This window comes from Amblyomma maculatum, chromosome 4, assembly GCF_055883805.1.
Source record: "Amblyomma maculatum isolate TAMU_Amacu chromosome 4, ASM5588380v1, whole genome shotgun sequence".
In the NCBI taxonomy this organism is placed as follows: Eukaryota; Metazoa; Arthropoda; class Arachnida; order Ixodida; family Ixodidae; genus Amblyomma; species Amblyomma maculatum.
The window spans coordinates 167,855,424-167,878,161 of NC_139347.1; the positions used below are offsets into that span (position 1 = coordinate 167,855,424).

The 22,738-nt window shown below is 50.1% G+C and overlaps 1 pseudogene; it reads right to left on the reverse strand.

The window, feature by feature from the left end:
* Positions 1-901: 901 nt before the first annotated feature.
* Positions 902-2,782, reverse strand: LOC146193449 (uncharacterized; annotated as a pseudogene).
* Positions 2,783-22,738: the final 19,956 nt, after the last annotated feature.

A 22,738-nucleotide genomic window follows, 5' to 3' on the forward strand; every position in this document is an offset into this window, starting at 1 on the left:
TTTGGCAAGACGGGCTAGGCGGCGTCTAAGTGTCCGGTTCCAACGCTGCCGTTTCCAGTGCTGTTCTAGGCCGAATTTAGCTTCCCATAAATGCAGAAGGCGGTAGTAAACCGTGTCGCTTGGGCAGTCATCTGGTAGGGGACAAGATACTGATTGTACATCAATTTGTAGTTGTTTGGTCCATTCGGTGATGTCATTAATGGGGGCGTAGGCGCGCGCTGCTCTACACGTTCGGAAAGAACCCCACTTCGTGAACGTTGAACCTCTGGGAAGCCTACAGGGCAGCTGAATGTTTAGAAGAATTTCTATGATGAAGTGATTACTTTCTAGATTCTCTTGTGTATTGCACCAAGACGCGTAAGGAAGATGATGTGCAAAAGTAAGGTCTGGTGTAGTGTCTTTACAGACACTGCTTCCCGTGCGGGTAGGAAAGGTAGGGTCAGTGAGAAGGGAGAGACCGGTTTGTTGCGCGGCTAACCATACGCGACGTCCTTTCGGTGTGTCATGCGGGTAACCCCAGGCTGTATGTGCAGCTTTAAAATCTCCAACAATAAGTAACGGGCACCTGTTAGCTACGCGCTTCGCAAGCGTAAATAGCCGTTCATAGTTGTTTTTATGGCACTTACGATGGCTGTGTACATTTAAGATAAAAACACTTTTCGCTCGAGTGTGTTGTGGCAAAAGTTCAATTAAAAGGTTATCAATGTCTGGAATCGCCAAGGGATGTGTGATGGTGGTGACAGAGCGACTAACTAAAAAGGCTACTCGAGAGGGAGCAGGAGATGTGGGCAAAATAGGTGTATAGCTGGGGAGGGTGAGTGGGTTGAAGGGTTCCTGTAGAGCAAGGATGTCCAGTCCCGTAGCACAAGACAGCAGTTGGTGGACTACATGACGCTTCTGGTCAAAGCCCCGGCAGTTCCACTGCCAAACAGTAAGATAACGATTTCGATATGCCATCATGAGAACATATCGGAGGGGTAGTCGAAACGGAGGGGTGGGATTCATGAGCTATTGCAGGGAGAGGATTTTCCTGTCCTCCTGCTGCTTTAGGTTTCTTGCGCTTTGGAAGACGCGTTGCGCTGCTATTAAGCCGCGTCTCAATATCTATATAGCGGTTAGACAATTCTTGCGTTAGGGCATCTAATCTGTGATTAAAAATAGCATTGTCTTGCGTTATGCGGATTACCGCATCTTTGAGTGTAGCACATTCCTGATTGATGTGTGTTATAGCTTTCTGCAATTTTGCCTCAAATCGAGCAGCAAATGACTCAAGTATGGTTGGCAAGCTATCTATTGAGTTGGGGGTGGAGGGAGGGTACGTAACACAAGGAGTAGTGTTTGTAGGGGGTTCCGTGTCAGCTTCCATTGGTAGTGAATCGGGAGGGGAACTAGCGTTTGAGGTGTTGGACAAGGTATCGGCGGTGGATACGTTAGGTGGGGAAGACTGAGATGCGGTAGCTGGGAGGGGGGAAGAAAGTTTAGATCCAGTGGCAATGGCACTTATCTGGGCTTCCAGTCTGGCGATGTGTTCACGAAGGGCGGCGGCTTCTGCTCGCGCTGCTGTAGCTTCCGCTTTTGCCGCCGCTGCCTCCTCCTGAGAGTTTGCAAGGGCGTGTTGTAGACTTGTATTCGCTGTCATGGATGTTTTCTTGGGTGAAGAGGCAGAAGCATTCCATGCTTGTTTTAGCGGCACTGTCCAGGCCTGCTTATGCTGGTTGGGCTGGTATAGTTCGGGCAACTGGGGAAAATCGTCCTTGGTGCGTCCGATTCTTGTAGCTGCGTTCGATGCTAGCTTGATTGCTTGCGTGGCTGGTGAAGGCTGCACCCCTTACACGATCCCGTGCCGGTACCGCAGAGAATGCCGCAGAGATCCCGTGTCGGTACCGCAGAGAATGCACTTGGGCGTACAAGGCTGGTCTTGTGGATGCTGCGTTCCATAGCGGAGACAGAGATTGTTCTGGGGGCTTGGCCATACATCATGACGGTGACCCGGCTGTCTTCAGCTAGTGCAGGCATCCGGAGTGCCGCGGTATGGGGTGCAGTGGTGGATGGCTCCCATGTACTTGATCAAACGCGGCCCTGTGGTAGCGTCAAATGTGATTAGGATAGAATGTGTCTTGCCCATCCGCCGGGCGGCTAGTATGGTGTGCTCTGGATTTCTTCGGACCAGATCTTGATACAGTTGCGTTGGGCTCTCGTCGTCGTAGGCGTTTGTGATAACACCTTTGGTAGCCCCCGGTGGGGGTGCCACGTAGGCCGCGCATGGGTAGGTTCGCTCTCCAATGGTGAGTGATGTCAACGTCTTGAGCGTCTCGACTGTCGAGATGTGTGTCGTTGCCACGGTGAACGTATTGTTGGTCGGGTGAATGCGAAGGCAGAAGTCCTCTGGTAGTGTGATCTTGAGCTCGGTCTGCACTGCTTTCCAGAGTCGAGGTGATGGAGTATCTTGAAGTCGCAGTTCACCACGCTGTCGAACGACTACTCGAACAGCGTTGGGCGGGAGTAGTGGCAGCTGTTTGCTGCTCTGCACTGTGATACGGGTCTCCTTGGTCGCAGGCGGAAGGCTGGCCCGCGTCTTGCTGCTGCCGGTTGTGGTTTCACCTCCATGGAACGCTTGCCGAGCGTTCAGGTTATGTGCCTCGCTGGTAGCGTTGCCGGAGTGGTGAGGAAGGCTCGTTGACATGGCTGGTCTTGAGGCGTAGGCTTTATATATAACTGTCGTCCAGTCGCCAGACCCGAGCTCTTCTGCGGTTACGGTGCGACCTTCAACCGTTACTCCCATGGTAACCGCCGGTGTCGCCGTCATTGTCGGCGAAAAATCGGAGATGGGTTAAGCTTAGCTCTGTGGTTGAGCGTCTAAGTCTAATAATTGCTTAGAGGGCCGAATGTCGCCCAGAATGGGCGGCTTCCTTGTCTTCCTTGGGCGCTTATGTCTCTTGCCGAGCAGATAAGTGGCCGTAGGAGATAAAGGGTAGGAACAGCACGTACCGTTAGCAGCAGCTGTGGTTGCAGGCATCCGCTCACGATGGCACCCGATCGGCGAATCTCCGGGGTACGTGCATCTTAGCTCGCGATAAAGGTTTGTTATCTCCGCGTATGTGCGCGGCGCATCGACAGGCGCGTCCGTTCGCGATAGATCTCCCATCTCCCGGTTGGTTAAGCCTCGGGATAGACGGTCGACCCCTTCGTTTCCGGAGTTACCCGCGTGAGCCGGAACCCATACTAGATTGATGTTGTGATTGAGAAATCAGTTACGCGGAATTCACGCCGCGAGTGCGCTTACAAAATTTTTGGCGAAATTTTGAACGGCGCTTTTTTAGTCGCTTAGAATAGTTTTGGTGCAGGGATCCGCGATGGTGAGTGCGACAGCTACTTCCTCTGCCTCGCATATGGAGCTAGCGTGAAATGTTATGGCGTTAATGAAGGTTAACTTTGGAGTGGCCATAAATGCCACGTATGCTCCGTTTTTGATGTGTTGAGCTCCATCCACGTACACAGCTTGTGGATCGTCCTCGTACTGTTTCTCAAGGATCTGTGCCCTTGTCTTCCTGTGGGCATCATGTCTGCCTGGTAGCATGTTTTTGGCTATTGGTTTAACAACTAGTCTACTAACAATTTCAGCCCATAAATGGGTTGTTGCGCACACCTCCTCAGAGGGGTGTATGTGGAGCTTGTCAAGAATTACGCGTCCCACAATGCTGCGTGACAAGCGAGTCACTTGTGCTGTCTTATGGGCTTTATTTAGTTCCGGTAGATTGATTGACTGAATGTCCTTTATTGAATGGGAAGGCTCATGGCCATGTATGGGGATAAAGGGGAGTAGACAGAATCTCCATTGTTTAGGTCGTCACTCGAATCACATAGCTATAACCAGGCCACTAAGCAAGCCATACTTGGCAAATATTATCTGCGTGTTAGCATCAGTTTCTAGAAGGGAACGGTAGTTCAGGCGGTAGGGTTTGACCTCGGAGCGTCCAGTAGAAAAAGCAGGGCAATCCCAGAGTAGATGAGATATGCCGCCGCGAGTTAGAGTCGTATAGTGGGGGCACGCAATCATTTTCTCCGTATACTGACGCCAGCGGGCCATAATACTTGGCGTGCAAGCCGCATGGGCGATGAGCTTATTCAAAAAGACTTCTTTACTTCGGGTGAGGTGGGTTTTTCTCGTAAAAGGTGGGTCTGGTGGGGCCACCTGCATGCGATGCTGACTGAGGCTACGAAAACTGGTCCGAGTATAGTGCATAAGGGCAAGAGAAGGTGTGAGTTGTCCGTGCTTAGGAGTGTGCTTAGGTAGAACGGTAATAGTGCGTAGTGTTGCGCGATGAAGGCGTTCGACCTTAGCGAAGTCAGTCTTCAACAGTTGGAGGACGGGTGTGCCATAGAGGCTTTTTCCGACCGCCGCTGCTCTGACCATCGCACGGCAGGCATGTTGCCGCGCACCGCCGTGCCGGTTGGACAGGCGACGAATAGTATGTAGCAGTGCTGGCCAAAGGCGTTGTAGCTGATGAACCCATTCCTGGGGACTGTTGCAGCTTGAGAGGGGTAAGCGAAGAATGCGAATTTGCCCAATTGAGGAGGTGATGGTGTTGCCTCCGATGTGAAGATGGATCTGCATACTGGGGTTGGTTTTATGTTTTCCGTCGATACTAATCAATTCTGTTTTATGTGGTGCGAGATCGAGGCCAATTTTGGTTAGTGTATCTTCAAGAAAAAGAAAGGCCGCCTGAAGTTCAGTCTCCATAGAATATTTGTCTACGTAATCCGCTGCCTCAGTCCAGACGGTAATATCACCGGCATATATAGCGATTCTTGCGCTTGTGCTGATTTCCAGATTCTCGGCGACGCGTGTCATGGCCAAGTTGAACAATATGGGTCCGAGAATGGAGCCCTGAGGTACACCCCTATCCAAGTAGTAAGTTGGGCACCCATCCCGTAGCTTTGCCATGCAGCTGAATGGGTCTAGATGTCAAAAAATTGCGGATCCAGATTTGGGCACGAGTACTAGGAAAGCGTTTGGCGAGTTCCTCCAGGATAACCTCATGGCAAACATTGTCAAAGGCTTTGTGTATATCGACAGCCAGGAAATAGTCAGGTAGCGCTTTACGATGAGCTTTATTCAGAACTCTTCGCAAAAGCCAGAGGCAGTCATGCGTTCCGAGGTTAGGGCGGAAGCCGGCTTGAGCTGGATGAAATCCAGAACTGACGTATTCAATGTAGTGACTAATTCCGGTATGCAGCAGGCGCTCGATGAGTTTACAGAGATGTGAAGTCAAGGTGATTGGACGCAAATTACTAGGAAGTCGAGGGTTTTTGCCAGGTTTAGGGATAAGAAGAATAAGAGAAAGCTTGAAGTCATCCGGTACCGTTCTGGTCTCCCAGTAAGAATTAATGATGTCGAGAAGGGCATCCTGGGCTGCCGAGTCGAGATTGCGAAGCTCCTGCCAACTGACTCGGTCGTGCCCGGGTGTGGCGCGAGCTCGGCCTTTTCCGAGGGCTGCTTACAGTTCTGCCTTTGAGAATGGGCCATTCAGGTCTGGATCAGGGTTTCTGACTGGGAAAATGGAAACTGCTGGTGGAAGCGTTAGGCTGGCGTGTAGGAAAAAGGTGCGTATAACTCCATCTTCAACATCAGCCGGGTTGCCATTGAGAAGGAGATCGGCGAGAAGTGGGGCCCCGCGTGCCTTGCCATTTAGGCCACGAAAGATGCGCCAAAGTTATGATAGGCCCGGTACTTGTCCAAGACGGTCGCATGTAGAGTGCCAAGCCTCATTTTGCAGGTGAAGCTGGTAGGCCCGGATAAGCTTGAATTGTCGTCGAAGAAGCACGAGATCTTTGTGACGTTTTCCGCGTGTCCGAAAACGTTGCGTGAGGTGACCTGCGCGACGCCAAAGACTAGCGAGGTGAGCCTCCATGCCAACTGTGGAATCGTCACAGGCGATATATTCGAGAGCTTGAGTGCGGGTATCTCGGAGTACCGTTCAGGTAGCGTGTTAAAACTTCCCAACTGCAGTAGTCGATCTGAGTTAGCGTATACTGGCAAGCCAAGGGCAGCTTTGTATACTGCTCTAATTATGCTATTAAGTGCATCTTCGTCCCTTCGACGCAGATGGTAGTACAGGCAAGCGTACATGATTCTGCTTATCATGAAGGCTTGAATGATCCTGCACAGGTCGGCTTCTCTCATACCCCCGCGACGTGTGGCAATGCGCCTCACCAGCCCACCTAACTGGTGCTTCGTGACGCGTAGCCGGCGTATAGCATCTGTGTTCTGCGTATTATTCTGAATCAACATTCCGAGAATTCTGATCGTGGCTGCCGGGGGTATCAGATGGTTGTCAATGTATAACTGGATAGGTTCTTGAGAATCTGGTTCTGCCTGTGAAGCTTGTTTGTTCCTTATAACTAATAGTTCTGATTTAGCTGGTGAACAAGTAAGGCCGTTTTCCTGCACGTAAGACTGTACCGTGTCGATAGCTCGTTGTAATCGCCGCTCGTTGTGAGAGGTGAGTGAGAATGGAAGCGTGTGACACATTGTCGAAGGCCTTACTCATATCGAGTCCTAGGATGGTTCGCGTGGCTCTTATGCGATTTGGATCTAGAATATGTCTTGTTTAATTTGCCACATGATGTCCTGAGTCGAAAGACCTGCTCGAAACCCAATCATGGGCGGGGGAAACGTGCCTTCCGCATCGGTGTGCATAAGCAGCCTGTTTAAGAGAACGTGTTCCATTACCTTCCCGAGACATGACGTTAGCGAGATTGGGAAGAGGTTCCCCATCTCGAGTCTTTTGCCCGGTTTAGGTATGAAAATAATTTTTGCGTGCTTCCATTCCTCAGGGACGCTGCCCTCAGTCCAGTGCCTGTTGAAGAGGTCCGTAAGAGCCTCTACTGACTGGTCCTCTAAATTACGCCACATCTTATTGGCGATGCAATCTTCCCCCGGTGCCGAGGTGGTGTTAATTTGGTTAAGAGCAGCACTGATCTCTGCTACGGTAAAGACGCTATCCATGTGAGGATTATCCAATCCTGTGTACCCATCTGGCATGGGTATATCCTGGGAGGTGTTAATGTATTTATCTTTTAATGTGGTCATGAGCTCTCTGTCGGTGCCTTGGAAAGATTGCGAGATTCTATATAGGTTCTTGTGGGATTCGGCCTTAGTTCTCGTAGGATTCAGTAAATGTCTAAGTGAAAACCACGTGTTCTTGTTGCCCAGTTGCCCATTAAGGCGATCGCAAGTCTGATGCCACTGTTCTCGGGTAAGATTCCACGAGTAAGGCTCGATTTTCTTTTCAAGCCGGGTTAGCCGAATTTTTAAACGTCGGTTGTGCTTATTTTTACGCCATCGAGCATGGATACTTCCTGGTGCTTCAATCATGTGCACTAGCTTAGCGTCCGGGCTGGGACTACTGTCCTCCAGGGTAACAGTTTTTGAAGTGTTTGCGGCGTCTTGCAACAGACTGGTGTTCATGCTGACGCTGGTGCCGATCCGAATATATACCACCCCATTGTCTTAAATCTGCTATACCTTCCGCTGGCCTAAGCGAGATGACATACCTAAAGGCGTCCCAGTTCGTGTGCGTCACTTCCCAGAGACGCATTTTGCAATGCGTGGCTCGGAAAGTGGCACATAGTACATAGTGGTCGCTTCCTATGTTTGTATTTAGATTTTCCCATCTCGCATCGAGGATATTTCTGACAAAGGTAAGGTCAGGGCACGTATCTGTGCGGGAAGGGAGGAAGGTGGGAGTGAAAGTTGGTTGGTTTGTGGGGTTTAACGTCCCAAAGCGACTCAGGCTATGAGAGACGCCGTAGTGGAGGACTCTGGAAATTTCCACCACCTGGGGTTCTTTAACGTGCACTGACATCGCACAGCACGCGGGCACCTTGCTTTTCGCCTCAGTGGTGGTAGTGGTGACAAGAACATTTATTACCTATACAAGGGCCTGGAGGTATGTTCGAATCGGCCCATATGGGACCGGTCCTTGCAAGCACTAGGTGGAGGTCCCTAGTTTGGGACCCCAGTGGCGGTTGCCGCCGCCCGGGCACGCCCGACTAAGGCTTGTTGGGCCTGTAAGTTGTGGCAGCCGAGCACGATTGCTTCCCAGTCCTCCCGAGTTGGGTTGGGGAGGGGTGGAACAGCCCGATTAGAGGGGCAGGTCCACATCATGTGATAGATGCCAGAAGACACCGCTCCACAGTGTGGGCAGCTGCCACTAAACCAGGGGTCAAAATGTTTTAGTGCTCCTGGGCACAGCAATGTATTGGTGAAAAGGCGGAGAAGGAGCCGCTCATCTGCCTTTTTGAGGCCTTTACATGGGCTGGGGTAAAGGTGATGACAATTGTGATAGTAAATCGTGATATTTTTGAAGGTGTAGGCTGGATTTAAATCGGGTTCCTGATCGGGTGGGGAGGAGAAAACAGCCCGGTGAGAGAGCGAGCGGGCGGCTGCGTTTGCTGCCTCGTTTCCTGCCAAACCCTGATGAGCAGCGGCCCATATGAGGTAACGGAGTGCGGGGTCCGTATCCCGTATGCATTTTGAGTAGATTTGATAGGCTAGTAAGGGAGTCCAGCCTTGTCTGACGTTCCAACAGGCTCCTCACGAGTCGGTAATTATGTAGTTTGGAAAAGCTGCCGCCGAGGCCGGGATTCGATCCCGCGCCCTTGGGAGCAGTAGTCGAGTGCCGTAACCACTGCGCAACCCCGGCGGGGCGGGAGGAAAGTGGAAAGAGAGAAAGAGGAGCCAGAAACACAGTCATGCCGTTGGTAGCATGAAGTTAATTTTCCTTTTTATTTCTATGGCATGCATTCAAAAACCTTAGTGTCAACACCAACGTAGCGGCTACATTCGCGTACGTGGCGAAGTGTGATATGTCTGTGACTCCTTATTACAGCATGCAGAATCTCTGATATTTTATTTTCCTCTTGTTCATCTCACAGATCACTGACAAAGTGTTTGGCTATGACCTAGAACTAGATTGTGTGCTACATTTCCATACCACTGTGTAGAAAGGCTAAAAGTAATATTTCGTCTTTGCAGGCAATTAAGCACTGTTGAATGGTTTCAGGTGTATCACATATTGACAAATAGCACAAGAAACAGGATTTTTTTCGAAGCCACATTTTTTCAGCTAAAACTTGGGCATGAAGTTTAACAAAATACGTTTTAGGACTGCAGACAATCAGGCCACAGGACAGATGTGTGCACGCAGCCACGTACGAACGGTTTGCCCGAGGTGTGGAAAACCACATCCCAAAAGAGACTATCCCTTCTTGCACTCCCGAATTTATATTATGATGAGAAGCACACATGACAGGCACGGGGAGATGCAAGGCTAAAGGGCGAAGACATACAACCGACCCTGCACCTCAACACCACACTCCTAAAGACAAGCCGCCCGGAGACGCTACTCGGAAGGCAGAACTCAATGCCACTCACTCCACGTCGATTCGCAAAGCAGAACGCGCAAAGGACCCACAGAATATGTCATGGGCCGATCGAGCGAATGGCGTCATGTCCAAACAAACCCCGCCACCCCAGCCTCCCCAGGAAGATTCACGCGACAAGGAACTCAGGGCCCTGCGGGAAGAGGTAAGCCGCCTTTCCTCCCTCATACAGACCCCACACCAACCCTCCTCATCCACCCTCTTTTCCCAAACCGTACCTCCCGCCTTCTCTCCAACATCCCCAGCCACGCAACCGCCCCTAAAAAGAAACGTACATCAGAACCCCCACCAGTCACACATGATGGCCTTGAGAAAGATGAGGCAAAATATGAAGCAAAGCTAAAGGCTTTAGAAGCCCGGATAGATTCCAAAATCGACTCGCTCTTCACCCAACTCGAGAACAAAATTAACTAAATTTTCTCCCGCCTGGTTCATACGCTCGACTGAGAATGACCAGCCTAGACACCCGCATTCAAACCTTAGAGCACATGCAAACAGTTATCCTAAATCACATCAATCTCCAACTACCTCCTTTTCATCCCTCGCAATCACCCCTCCTTCAACGCCTAGCATTCTTGACTCCCAGTCGCTCCACTATGGCGGGGCAGCAACTTAATTTATCTATTCTCCAATGAAATTGCCGCGGCTTCCGGGGCAAGCGCGCCTTTCCAATTACTCATTCCTACCTTCACCCCGCCACCCCAAATCATCCTTCTCCAGGATACGGCCACTAGGGCATCACTGTCTAGTTTTATGCCCTACCATGCACTCAGATGCCACTGACAAACCCAGGGTGTCCACTTTTTTCACCGTTCAATCACCCACCAAACACACACCATTACGTCAGACACACCCTGCGTAATCACGGAAGTCATTCATCACGCACACACAGTACCCTCCATCTTTATTGCGAATATATACCACACCCCATCCCATCCAAAGGACCTCCACCGGCTGGCTGGCAGGCACCCTCTCCTCATCAGAAGAGACTTCAACTGCCAGCACACCGACTGGGGCTACAGCTATACTACGGGCCGTGGTCGACGCCTCTGGTCCCTAGTCAGGGAGCTGCGCCTCACTACACACAACAATTTCCACACACCCACGCGGATTGGCAGCGTCAGCATGGACACCAGTCCGGACCTGACGGTCGCTCAGTCGCTTCCTCGAAGGCGTCACCTGGACAAGAACACAACACACTGGGAAGCGATCACTACATCATTAACATCTCGCTTCCTTTTAAACAATCCCGCTGCACACACATCACCCACAAACTCGTGAACTGGTACGCAATCCGTGCACTGCGGAAGGACGGCTCAAACACACCTATCATGGACGTCGAAGAATGAGTAGAATCACTTATGACCGATGTCCAACACAATACCCGGCTAATTACAACCACACAGGACACCCCCACCCAACATTCCCGCCTCGCCCACCTCTGGAAGTCGTACCATAGCCTACTCGAGCGTTGGAAACGCAACAAGTTAAACAGAACGCTTAAACAACGACTGGCCACACTGCAGATGCAGATACAACATGCAGAGGAGGTCTGCCGCTATAATTGGGGGCAAGTTTGCGACCGACGCGCCGGCAAACTGTCCACCAAGCGAGCTTGGCAACTTCTGAGACATCTCATAGATCCCACACAGTCCAAATCCGCTACACAACACCATGTTAAACGCCTCGTACACACACACACAACAGCAATCCGGACGCCCTCCTTGACACACTTCAGCGGACATACACCTCACCCGGCACATCTGACCTCATCCCCACTACTCAGGAAAGCCTAACCCGGAACTAGACGCTTATATTTCGGAAGCGAAGGAAGAGCGGCCCTCTTGACTCTCCGCACGAATTCAGCACCGGGACTTTACAAAATCTCCAATTCTATACTCTGCAACCTGGATGACAAATCAATCGCACAGATTATAGACTACTTCAGCAAATGCTGGACGAAGGGCACCCTCCCTCATTCCTGGCGACGTGCCAAGGTAATATTTATACCAAAACCTAACAAGCCCATTAAACTAGCAAACCTGCTCCCAATCTCGCTCACCTCGTGTCTCGGGAAACTTTTGGAGCGCTTGGCACTTGCGAGATTGACACTCCACATGGCGGACAACGACCTTTATCCACACAGCATAGTGGGCTCCGCTCCCGTCTCTCCGCTCAGGACGCCATGCTGCAGCTCACTCACATCTTCGACCCGGCTATTCCGGGCCACACAAAGGCAGTCCTGGCTTTGGATCTGTCCAAAGCTTTTGATCGCATCGAACATCAGGCGATCATGACTGCCCTTTCTCCCTTGAACATAGGTGTATGGACGTACTTACATTCAGGCTTTTTTAACGGACCGCATGACTGAGGTTCATTTTGGCCCCCTCACCTCGCCACCCTACACCCTCAGGAGCGTCGGCACTCCACAAGGGTCCGTCCTCTCTCCTTTCCTGTTCAACGCCACCCTCATTCCCCTCGCCCAGAAACTGTCCACAATACTTCATCTCAGACACACCCTTTATGCGGACGACATCACACTGTGGACCACACACGGTAGCGATGGTGACATAGAGGATACCTTACAACGCGCCGCATCACTCATACAAGAACACGCCCTGAGCATCGGACTCTCGTGCTCCCCAGAGAAGTCTGAGATACTTATACTTCGCCCCACGACCTGCGGATGCCCCACCACACCCATTGTCATTGAACTCGATGGTTGTCCCGTCCCAAAGATAAATATGCTCCGGGTTCTGGGACTTCACATCCAGAACAATGGCAAGAACACCTTAACTCTCAAGAAACTAAAGCAGGTGACAGGCGCGATATCGCACCTCATCGCGAGTTTCGGGCCATCACAGAGGCATGAAGGAGAACGACCTATGTCGTCTAATTCACGACTTCGTCCTCAGCCGTTTCTTATATACAGTCCCCTATCTCCGACTCAACAGGCAGGAAACGGACGCCTTGGACGTCATGTTGCGCACGGCGTTCAAGACGGCCCTACATCTCCATCTCCCAATCAATACTTCCACAGAGCGTCTTCTACAGCTTGGCCTCTACAACACAATTTGGAGCTTGTGGGGGCTCATCGCCAAGCCCAACATTTGCGTCCCACCAAGACCTTTACCGGTCGCCATATCCTGGAGACTTTAGGCATTCGCGTACCAGTGAATGACTCTACCCTCTTTCCTATACCTCGCTCCCTCCACCGAGACCTTCTCATCAAGCCTCTCCCTCGCAACATGCGCCCTCAGTATCACGAGCAATGCCGCCGAGCCCGAGCTAAGACGCTCCACAAATACCACGGCTCCGAAACGGACGCCGTATAGCGATACTGGCCATCACCAATTCCTTCCTGCCACCTCTTGCTACTGTCCCCCTCCCCTCGGTCACCTCCTCGGAGGCAGCCGAGGAAGCACCCATCGCGTACGCGCTTGCCCACACGGAAGCACGCTACATAATTTCTGACTCTAAAACTGCGATACTACATTTTGCGTGCGGTAGAGTTCACGTTTCTTCGTTCAGCATACTGAGCTCGCCCGCCGCCAACCCGCCCCGCTATGTGGAGCTGATATGAGTGCCTCAGCGCTCCGGGAATCCCGGTAACGAGGCCGCCAATGCGTTAGCCCGAGGTTCTTTAAACCGGGCGCCGGCGGCCTCCGACCCGGGATTCACGCGTGATCGCATGTGCTTCTTCAGTGAGCTAACTCTCGCCTATCGGGCCGAGCGACTTCTCTATCCCCCACCTCACCCATCTCTAAATAACTACAACCAGACGCTCTGGCGACGACTCCAGACGCGCACCCTTCCGTCCCCTTATAGTGCGTCTCGCTACCACCACACCATCACCGATCCCTCCTGCACCATTTGCAACAACCCCACCGCCACCCTCATCCACATCCTGTTCCAATGTCCGGCGGATCCTCCCCCGCGCGGTCTAGAGCACCTTACCGCCTGGGAGGATTGGGAGACCCTGCTGCACTCTGAGGACCCGGTTCGGCATAAGATCGCCACAGACTGGACTGCCGACATCATGAACCATAGGAACATGAACGTTTGAGTGTAGTGGGACCGTGCGGGGGCGCAGGGGCATGCATGCCGTTTTAACAAAGTTGTTACTACTACTACTACAAGGCGAAATCGGCATTTTACGTATTCTTCTCAACACATCATCCCCATACAATTAGAGCAGAGGGAACGATATAATGGAGGCGGGAACACCATAGATATTAACTCTTTGTATACGTTTTTACATAAATTTTTACGGGAAGCGGACAAGTAATCATAGGAAGAGCGAACTGTCAGAAAGCGAACTGAATTACTTCTTTCATAAAGCCAAATAGTAATGGCAGATCGGTAAATATGGAAGAAACCACTAAGTTGGGAAGAAAGAACTTGAACTAGGGTAGAGGAACAAGGGTAGCTTCAGGTCACAGGTCAAGCCAACGTTTCGATAAGTGAACTTGTCTTCGTCTGGCCAGAGCGATCATCCTCAGCCAACGCTTCGACAAGTGGACTTGTCTTCGTCTGAGCAGAGCCATCACCCAGACGAAGACAAGTCCACTTGTGGAAACGTTGGCTCGACCTGTGAACTGAGGCTTGCCTTCTCTACCCTTATTCACTGCTCTTTCATACCGTGTAGCCACCATCTTCCTATTGTTCTACCTAAGTTGGGAACAAGGGTCACAAAGTTAGTTTGCAAGGACGCTCTGATAATTGGATCGGAGCTATTACGGAAAAAGAAGGAACAAGCAACCGATTATCTCACTTAGAGGTGTGCAACCATATATAGTCCTCCAGCAGAAACAGGTCTGAATAGCTTATCTCGCTGCCTCGGCTCAAAATTTCTATGTGGCAAGGTTAGTCCACGAAGGTTAGTCCAAGATAACACAGCGCACAACACACAGAAATACAGCAGCGCCAACCTTCTCCTAGCACCAACCGTTGCTATCACTTCGTCTTCTGTCTCTGTTCGTGATCTTCGTCATCTGCCTTCTGAGATGGCATATATGTAACACTACCCCAGTCGCAAAAAGCGCAGTCCCGATGCGTACTATGTCGGAGAACTTCAGTTGTAATAAGGCCTCATGCGGGCGACATGAACGATATCGGTAAGCGGCGAAGCGGACTGTTGTGGCGGATGCACAGGGGTGACCTCGTATGTCATGGAAGTGACTGGCCGTAAAACACGGAAGGGGCCTTTGTAGCGCGGCAAAAGCTTCTCATATAGTCCAACTCGACGAGCGGGGGTCCAGAGCCAAACGAGAGAGCCTGGAGAGTAGTGGATATCCCGATGACGAGTATCATGGCGTCGTTTTTGTGCGTTTTGAGAGGAAGCCAGTCAGCGGCGAGAAATAACACGGGCGGCGTCAGCTCGGAAGTTGGCGGCACGAACGTAGGAACCGGCGTTAGCGGTATGAGGCAGTACGCTGTCAAACGGAAGTGAAGGGTCGCGGCCGAATAGAATATAGAAGGGGGATTAACCCATTGTATCGTGATGGCACGAATTATAATCTAACGTTACAAATGGCAAAGTAATATCCCAATCACGGTGGTCATCCGATAAGTACATTGACAGCATGTCCGTAAGCGTGCGGGTGAGGCGTTCGGTGAGGCCGTTCGTTTCTGAATGGTAAGCGGTGGTGAAATAGTGCTTAATGGAGCAGTACCGAAGGACTTCGTCGACTACGCGGGTAAGAAAGCAACAGCCACGGTCAGAGAGCAGCTGGCGTGGCCCACCATGGAGCAGGATGACGTCGTGTAGAAGAAACGCAGCCACGTCAGTTGCACAGCTGATGGGTATTGCTCGTGTGACAGCGTAGCGCGTAGTACAGTCCGTGGCAATCGAAATCCATCTATTCCCCGAAGCAAACAGAGGGAAAGGGCCGAGGAGATCAAGGACAACTCGGGAAAACGGGTCTATTGGTTTATCGATCGGCTGCAGGGATCCAACAGGCACAACCGAGAGAATTTTTTCGTCGCTGACAGTATGAACGGCGAAACCGTTCAGTGAAAGTTTTGGATGTAGTGCCTCGCGGAATGGAGTACCTGAAAAAACATAATACATTTTTTGTTCCCAGAAACATGTTTCAGGACTGCGCTCGAGCAAAACATTATAGGCAGTGCGGAGCAAAAGTCAGAGCATAGCTTTGAAGGGCCGGACCTCGCTCTCTTTACTAGTGCCCACTAGACGACTGCAAGAAGGGGAACTCTATGGTATTTAGGGGGTACATGCCACCATTAAATTCCAACATAACCAGTCAGCACTGATCCCCCTCATTCGAATCACAGACCCGAATATTTAAAGATATTCATTTGAGCGCCAGCGACAATACCAGGCTGTTAAATAATGGTTATGGTTTTGTCAATAATGAATTTATCAATGCATGAAAACGCCAAATTATCGGCGTACATATGAACTTAAACTTCATTCATAAATGCAGCAAAATCAGGGATATTGTAGCTTCACAGTACTCTCAAAGAAAGTGGATCCAGGTAGATGGCAAAGAGTAGAGGTGACATAGGACATCGTTGTTTCACAGGCTATTGAATTGGCACGGGCGCTGAGAGGTGACAATTAACAATCAAGCGAGTGGAACAGCTGTAACAAACTTGCACCCCTTTAAGTACGGATGATCTAAAATTGGTATGCTCAAGAAGAGAAAGCAAAAACGAATTTGGACGCGATAAAATGCCTTCGTAAGGTCAATCCACGCCTGAGTTCTGATGCAGAGGAACACCTAGGTAGTTTAGGGGCTCACAATCCCAACTTATGCCCTCCAAAAAACTCTGCCTCGCACCCCACTAACCAAACCAAAATCATTTGTGTTTGCCCAAAAAAGAGCCACACCGAACGCAAAACTGTTCAGTTAATGGCAAAGCCTCGAGCACATTTTCTTTTTCCGGAAAAAAAAAAGGGCGGCGTCATCAGAATAGGCCAAGGTATCAATTTCACACTGAACAGGGAAGAAACTCGAATAGCAGAGCTTTTGATAATGCCGAGACAATGGATCTGGGTTCAGCGTAAATTAGGCCGCAAAGGCAACAAACACTCGTGGCGAAGAGATGATTTCAGTGGAATCGGTTCAGTTAGCTTTTGCATATGACTTATATGAATTAGCCTTGTATATGACTGCTTATAGATGAGCTTTATATCCTTGAGTAATAATGACAAATATTTGCACTCTGCAAAATTGCGAACAAGAAATCTATACAGATTTTGTCAAATTTTATACCAAGGTAAATCTGAACTAAAGCTACTTGGTCAGTTTCATATGATACTGTCCAATACCGAACGCGCAATATGAATATGGGATTTCACTCTGCGGCCTCTAATGCCACAGACCGGGTGCATTCCTATTATGTTTGTGAGCACCAGCTGCATACGGCCATAAATAAGCTTAGCGAAAATTTTGTAATCTACTATGCAGATGGAAATTGGACGATACTCTTCAGCAGTCCACAAGCCATTACTGTCCTTGCATTTTAAAGAAAAAGCCTTTAATGACTTATCGTTGTCAGCAAAAGTGTCACGCTTTTGCGGCGGCTCTGATACTTAATAAATAAATTGATAAACCTTGTCTCCCAGCGGGTAATCGAACCTCTATCCCTTGGATCCTCAGCCCAGCGCTTAACCACTGCGCCACGCCCCGGGATTTTTTGTCTTTATTGCCTGGCTTTGATACACGATATAACACAAAAGGAAAATCTCATCAAAACATGAAAAAGACACACAAGGCAATGTACCGTCTTTGCCAAAAGTAACCAGGCTGCATGTTTTGCTTCTCGCTTCCATTTTAAAGCCAACATGAATTTCCAGAGGACCACAACTTATTGACAAGTGAGGACAGGAGCTCGCCTTTACTTTGGACTGATTTTATGCTTCAGAAGAGGTACGAATTTTCAGCTACGCGACTGGGAAGTAGAACACGCAGCCTGGTTACTTTTGGCAAATACGGTACATGAATGAATGTCATGAACAGCCAGTGTTAGACTGGCCTCGTCCCTCTAAAACTCCCGCAACAACAACACCCTTGAAAGCCATTCGGGAGACTCTGCAGCCACTTTTAAACCGCTCCATACTCTCTCGAAAATAAATTCGAGCAGGTCTGGCATCCCTGTCACAGTGATAGCCTGCCATTCTGGAGCATCATATACAATGGAGGCCCATAAGCATAATTATGTCAAATGGAACCCCATCCTCATTCTCTATGCTTAAATATCGCATGCTGTGCGAGTCTAGTGGAGAATCCTTTATGGTCCGCAGCACAAAGCAAACAGAAGCAGACCCAGATGTCTAAGAGGCGTTAGTATACAGCAAGCATCAAGGGCGTTTGAAATTGATATACAGGGTAGAAAAGGCGCTGTATCTGTCACAATTCTCCACGTACTGTCACCCGCAAAAGTTTGCGGGATCTCCAGCGCGTGGCTCAGCGGCGGGAAACTGCATTCCTGCGCCATCTGCCGTGAAAGAGCACGGCGTCGAGGCTCACGGAAATGGCGCGCCAGGGGCGCTTTGCGCATGCCTGTCCTTTCTTCGCTATCAAGCATGTCTCGTCACTAGCTTCCCCGTGACAACGTTGCGCGTCGAGCAAAACACACCGGCTTGCTTCGTCGTTCATCTTACCCGCCAAAGCAGACACGCGACGATGACGACGCGGCGCATCAGCGGCTGCCGCGAGTGGCAAAAGCGCATCACGGGGAAGCTAGTGACGAGACATGCTTGATAGCGAAGAAAGGACAGCATGCGCGAAGCGCCCCTGGCGCGCCATTTCCGTGAGCCTCGACGCCGTGCTCTTTGACGGCAGATGGCGCAGGAATGCAGTTTCCCGCCGCTCAGCCACGCGCTGGAGATCCCGCAAACTTTTGCGGGGGACAGTACACATGTACCATGCCATAAAGGAAGGAAGGAATGTGAAACAGTAGTCACCCTCTTTACTTGAAGCATCATTCACCGCCACATTCGCTGCAAATACGTAGCAGACTGCGGAACTCAGGCTTTCGGCTTTCACCACTTTAGTAGCCCAAGTGTCTCGCAATGTTTTGTTATGAAAATAGTATGCCCAGGATAGAAAGTGGGAGGCAGAAAACTAGCATCATAATATGCTTGGAAAACTTTCAGCAAAACAGGTGCAGGGTAGAACGAAAATGCTTTATAAACTCGCTAGTGGTACCATTCGGTCCAGAGGATGTCTGACCTTGCAATTCAGAAATAGCACATTTAACCTCGTCCAAAGTGATAGGCTCCTTCACTACAACACGCTGCTCATCGTCAAGTTAGGGAAAGTTTAGAGCAAGCGACTTAAATGTGATCTATTTTGGCCCCCACAACTCCGAAAAAGCTTCCGATGATAGTAAAAGAGAGTCCGGAATCCAGGTGCGTCACTGGGCTTGAAACCGCCATACTGTACTTCCAATATTTCCTTGCCAAGAGCCTTTCATCACTCAGAATCTGTCGAGATGGCTTTTCGTCTAGAAACCTATCAGATCAAGACTTTATTAAGACCCCTTTACATGTCAAAGTTGCAATTAGTATAAGGCCTGCTTTAACATTATTGATTTCATTTGCACAGGTCCGAGGGCATATTCTCTCTTGTTCATGTAACTCATGTAACGTCACTCCGGGCATTTTGCTTTATAGCTTGTCTGCGACGCCATACACAAATCACAAAATAACATTTACAATGAAGCGAGATGGGGCTGTTTGATTATAATATTCCCGCATTTGGGGCCATGGCGGGCATGTGAGGCACGTATAACTCTTCTTGTCTAGCGGTCCTGCCGTCCACATGACAATGTAGCAGCGCAGCGAGGAAGTTTTCAACCTAGTCTCCCGGAGGGCGCGTGGCGCACGCCATCTGCCGCCTTCCACAAAGAACAAGCGCCGCAACGAGCGCGCGCCATCTCTGCCGAATGGAGCTTCTGGTTTTATTTTGGTTTTACATGGTCTGCTAGTGTTTCTATTTATTTTCAGCATACATATCATGAAAAATAGATTCCCAGTTCTCGAAACTGGCAGTCAACGCAGCTGGCCCACAGCCTTTGCAAAACAGTATTGCAGTAAAACAGTAAAGAGGCCAAGTGCTTTGTGAAAAGAACGTTTATTTTGCTGCATATAAAACCCATGAGATGCAACAGATGTAGACGAATTCATTGACAAAACTTGGCACACACTAGGCGATGTGCACAGCACAGAAAAATAAAATACACAACGCGGGAAACAGCACTTAGAGACAAAAAATAGCATAACGTTGATTTCCGAATTCTGGCAAATGATATGTAACAAAACAGGCATTATACATAAACTACACAGTCCCAGTCGCGGCTACCTTAGCAAGGGTAACTTGTATTGTTCAGGGCAGAGAGAAGTACTGACGCTTGGGGGAAGGCCACACCGTTCACTCGTCGCATCTGCCGTGCTTCGGCTGCAGTCCGTGTGTTCATGCATGCAGTGCTGTTGGAAAAGGAATGAACATGATGCAGAAGGTTGCAATGAAATGTAAGGCCACTGCACCGCACACACATATGTGCATGTGGGTGCGTACTGAAGACTTGGTGAGCAGCAGTTATGGTCCAGAACAGAAAAGCTGTCATTCGTAAAATTGATACAAAAGCAACTCTTACAACATAGAGATCAGGAAATGCAGGCTAACCGAATCTGTCTGAAAATGCATTTCTACAGTGAGTGAAACAACGGCCACTAAACTAGCAATATTCCTCAAAAGCACTCAACAGCTGAAGCAATGAAGCTTACAGCGTAATAAAACAGTTCTCACTTTAACGTTGTCCCGTAAAATGCAACGCGCCACCACGCAAAACTAGCCGTTCGCAAAACCGCGGCCGGCGAGCAAGCCATGTTGGCTTGACCTTCATACGCGACTTTGTGAAGCGCAGACCGCCGTGCTGAGCTAAACTGCCCGAAATGCCTCGCAGCTGTCGACAAGAATGAAACATTTCTCACTGGTTGCCCTGTTAAACGAGACACCACGCAAAACTAGCCGTTCGCAAAATCGCCATGTCACGTCACCGCGGCGGTCAGCACGCCTTGTCATGCCTGTTAGCTTGCCCTTCACGTGCGACTTTGTGAAGCGCCGTCGCCGCCGTACTGACCTAAACTGTCTGAAATACTGCGCAGTTTGACAAAAAAGTCAAGAATAAAGCATTTCTCGCCTTACCGTCGCCCTGTTAGACGCGACGTTTGGGAAAACTAGCCGTTCGGCAAATCGCGTCAGGCCTGGCCGCACCGGCCGGCTAATACGCCATGTTGGCGCAACAGCGTGCCTTGGTGCCTTCACATGCCACTTTGTCCAGCGTGCTGAGATAAACTGTTCGAAATGCAGCTCAGTTTCGCACGAACATATCACATCATATTAAACCTCGCCGCGGTTGGAAACTGCAAGAGCGTCACGAACTGCGCCTGCACTTCTCTATGCCTGAACATCCGGCGCGCCTGTTCAAGAGCTGCGAAACTTAATTGGCACCGCCCGGTGTGGTCAGCGTAAACTGTTTGAAATGACGCGTAGTTCAGCGAAAAATTGTTTCTCATCTTGCCGTCGTTCCAAACCACACTTGTTCCGCGTAGCAGCCCACGAGAGATAAAAATATGCGGTCTGTGCAGCACAGGCGCGGCGAGGCACGAGCAGACAACCGCTCGCTCCCTTCGACAACCTTCTGTCCTCTGCTCTGGCGGGCTACCATGGGCTACCGCTGCAGCGAGTGCCGTCGCGCGCGCGTCCGCGCATGTCCACGCTTGTACCGCCATTCATCAATCGGCGGCAGCGCAACAAGTCGCGCGTCATTTTCTGGGGCCAGTTTTCGCCGAGTGTCCGCTCTTTAGCACCGGTCCGCACTGTGGGTGGTGGTGGTAACTATGATGTGGAGGGAGAGGTTACTGGAAACGAGGTATGCCAGCCTGAGCGAGCGGCGACACTCTTGGTATCCAGGGGAATGGGTAGGGGACGGTTGGGAGGGGGGGGGAGGTCGCGCGAGCACTGTCAAGCCATAGCCTCCTTTATACACTAAGGAGGCTATGGTCGAGCTCGTTGCAATCCCCACACACGCACTCACTCACCCCGAAAACCACACCCAGCCAACACACACACAGCGCGCGCTTCCCTTGCCACAGCAGTCGAGGGAGAGAGGGGGAAGGAGGCTGCCACGTGATCTGGAGAGGCGAGACCGCGCCTCACCCCCGCTGCCGCGTCGTAGCCAGGAGGGGAAGGAGCCGTGACATGTGCCTTCCCACAAGGTTTCGTACTGTTGTGAAGCTTTTGTAATTTCAACCACGATTATTAAGCTGAAACGCGGTAGAGTCCTCGAAGGCATGAACGCCGCACGGTCTGCAAGAACACGCGCGTCACAGTGTTCCAGAAGTACAGAAAATACAGGTTAAAACAAGTTATAGTTAGTATTAACATTTACGTTTCTTTGCTGAGCTATAAATTTATGCGACAGGAGTTCTCTTCAGTCGGCAATCACATGTAACGTTCAATCACAGGGCACTTATACAACTAGCTAGAGTTTCTACAGAAACAAAAAAAAATCCGTCAAAATGGCACAAAAAATACTGCCTCATGCGTAATAAAGAGTAGAATAAAGAGCAGTGGTTAATGACTGTGTGGTGGCGTTGTGATTTTCGTGAGCGACCGCATAATTACGGCTTTTCCTGTAGGGGCGAGCAGCCTCCATCTCTGGCCTATGACTTGCGAAGTGCTCGCTTTAGTCAAAACACTTCCTATGTCTCCTTTCATCAGGCCCTGCAGCTACCACAAGCCGATAATACGTAAGCATCCAAATTTAAGGATTATCTTATCTACACCCATCTACGCTTCGAAAGCGTTACTGATTTGACGAAAGTCAAAATCGATCGGACGAAAACCAAATCGATTTTTGTCAAATTTAGACAAGGTCAACTACTGAGAGTCCTGAGGAATATATTTGCGGGGTTGCGCATCTAAACTTGGAATCAGCACTCAGTTGGCTGTACTCAGAAGATTAGATGCTAATTTCTATCAAATTCAGAGGAAATAAAATTTGGAGTCTCGCAGACCGAATATTCAAGATGGAATATCTAAGTTTGGAAGTGAGCGCAATATTTTGGGTCCAGTGGCAAAAGTTTAGGGGCGGCCCACTTACATTTGGAATGCAGGGCTGAGTTGGCCACAGCCAAATCAAGTTGGACACGAATTTTGGTCGAAATTAGGCGAAGTCATAATTTTGAACCCGGTGGACCAAAGTTTGAGTGTGGGGCACTTACATTTGTAAGGCGCCACTGTGCAGGCTATAG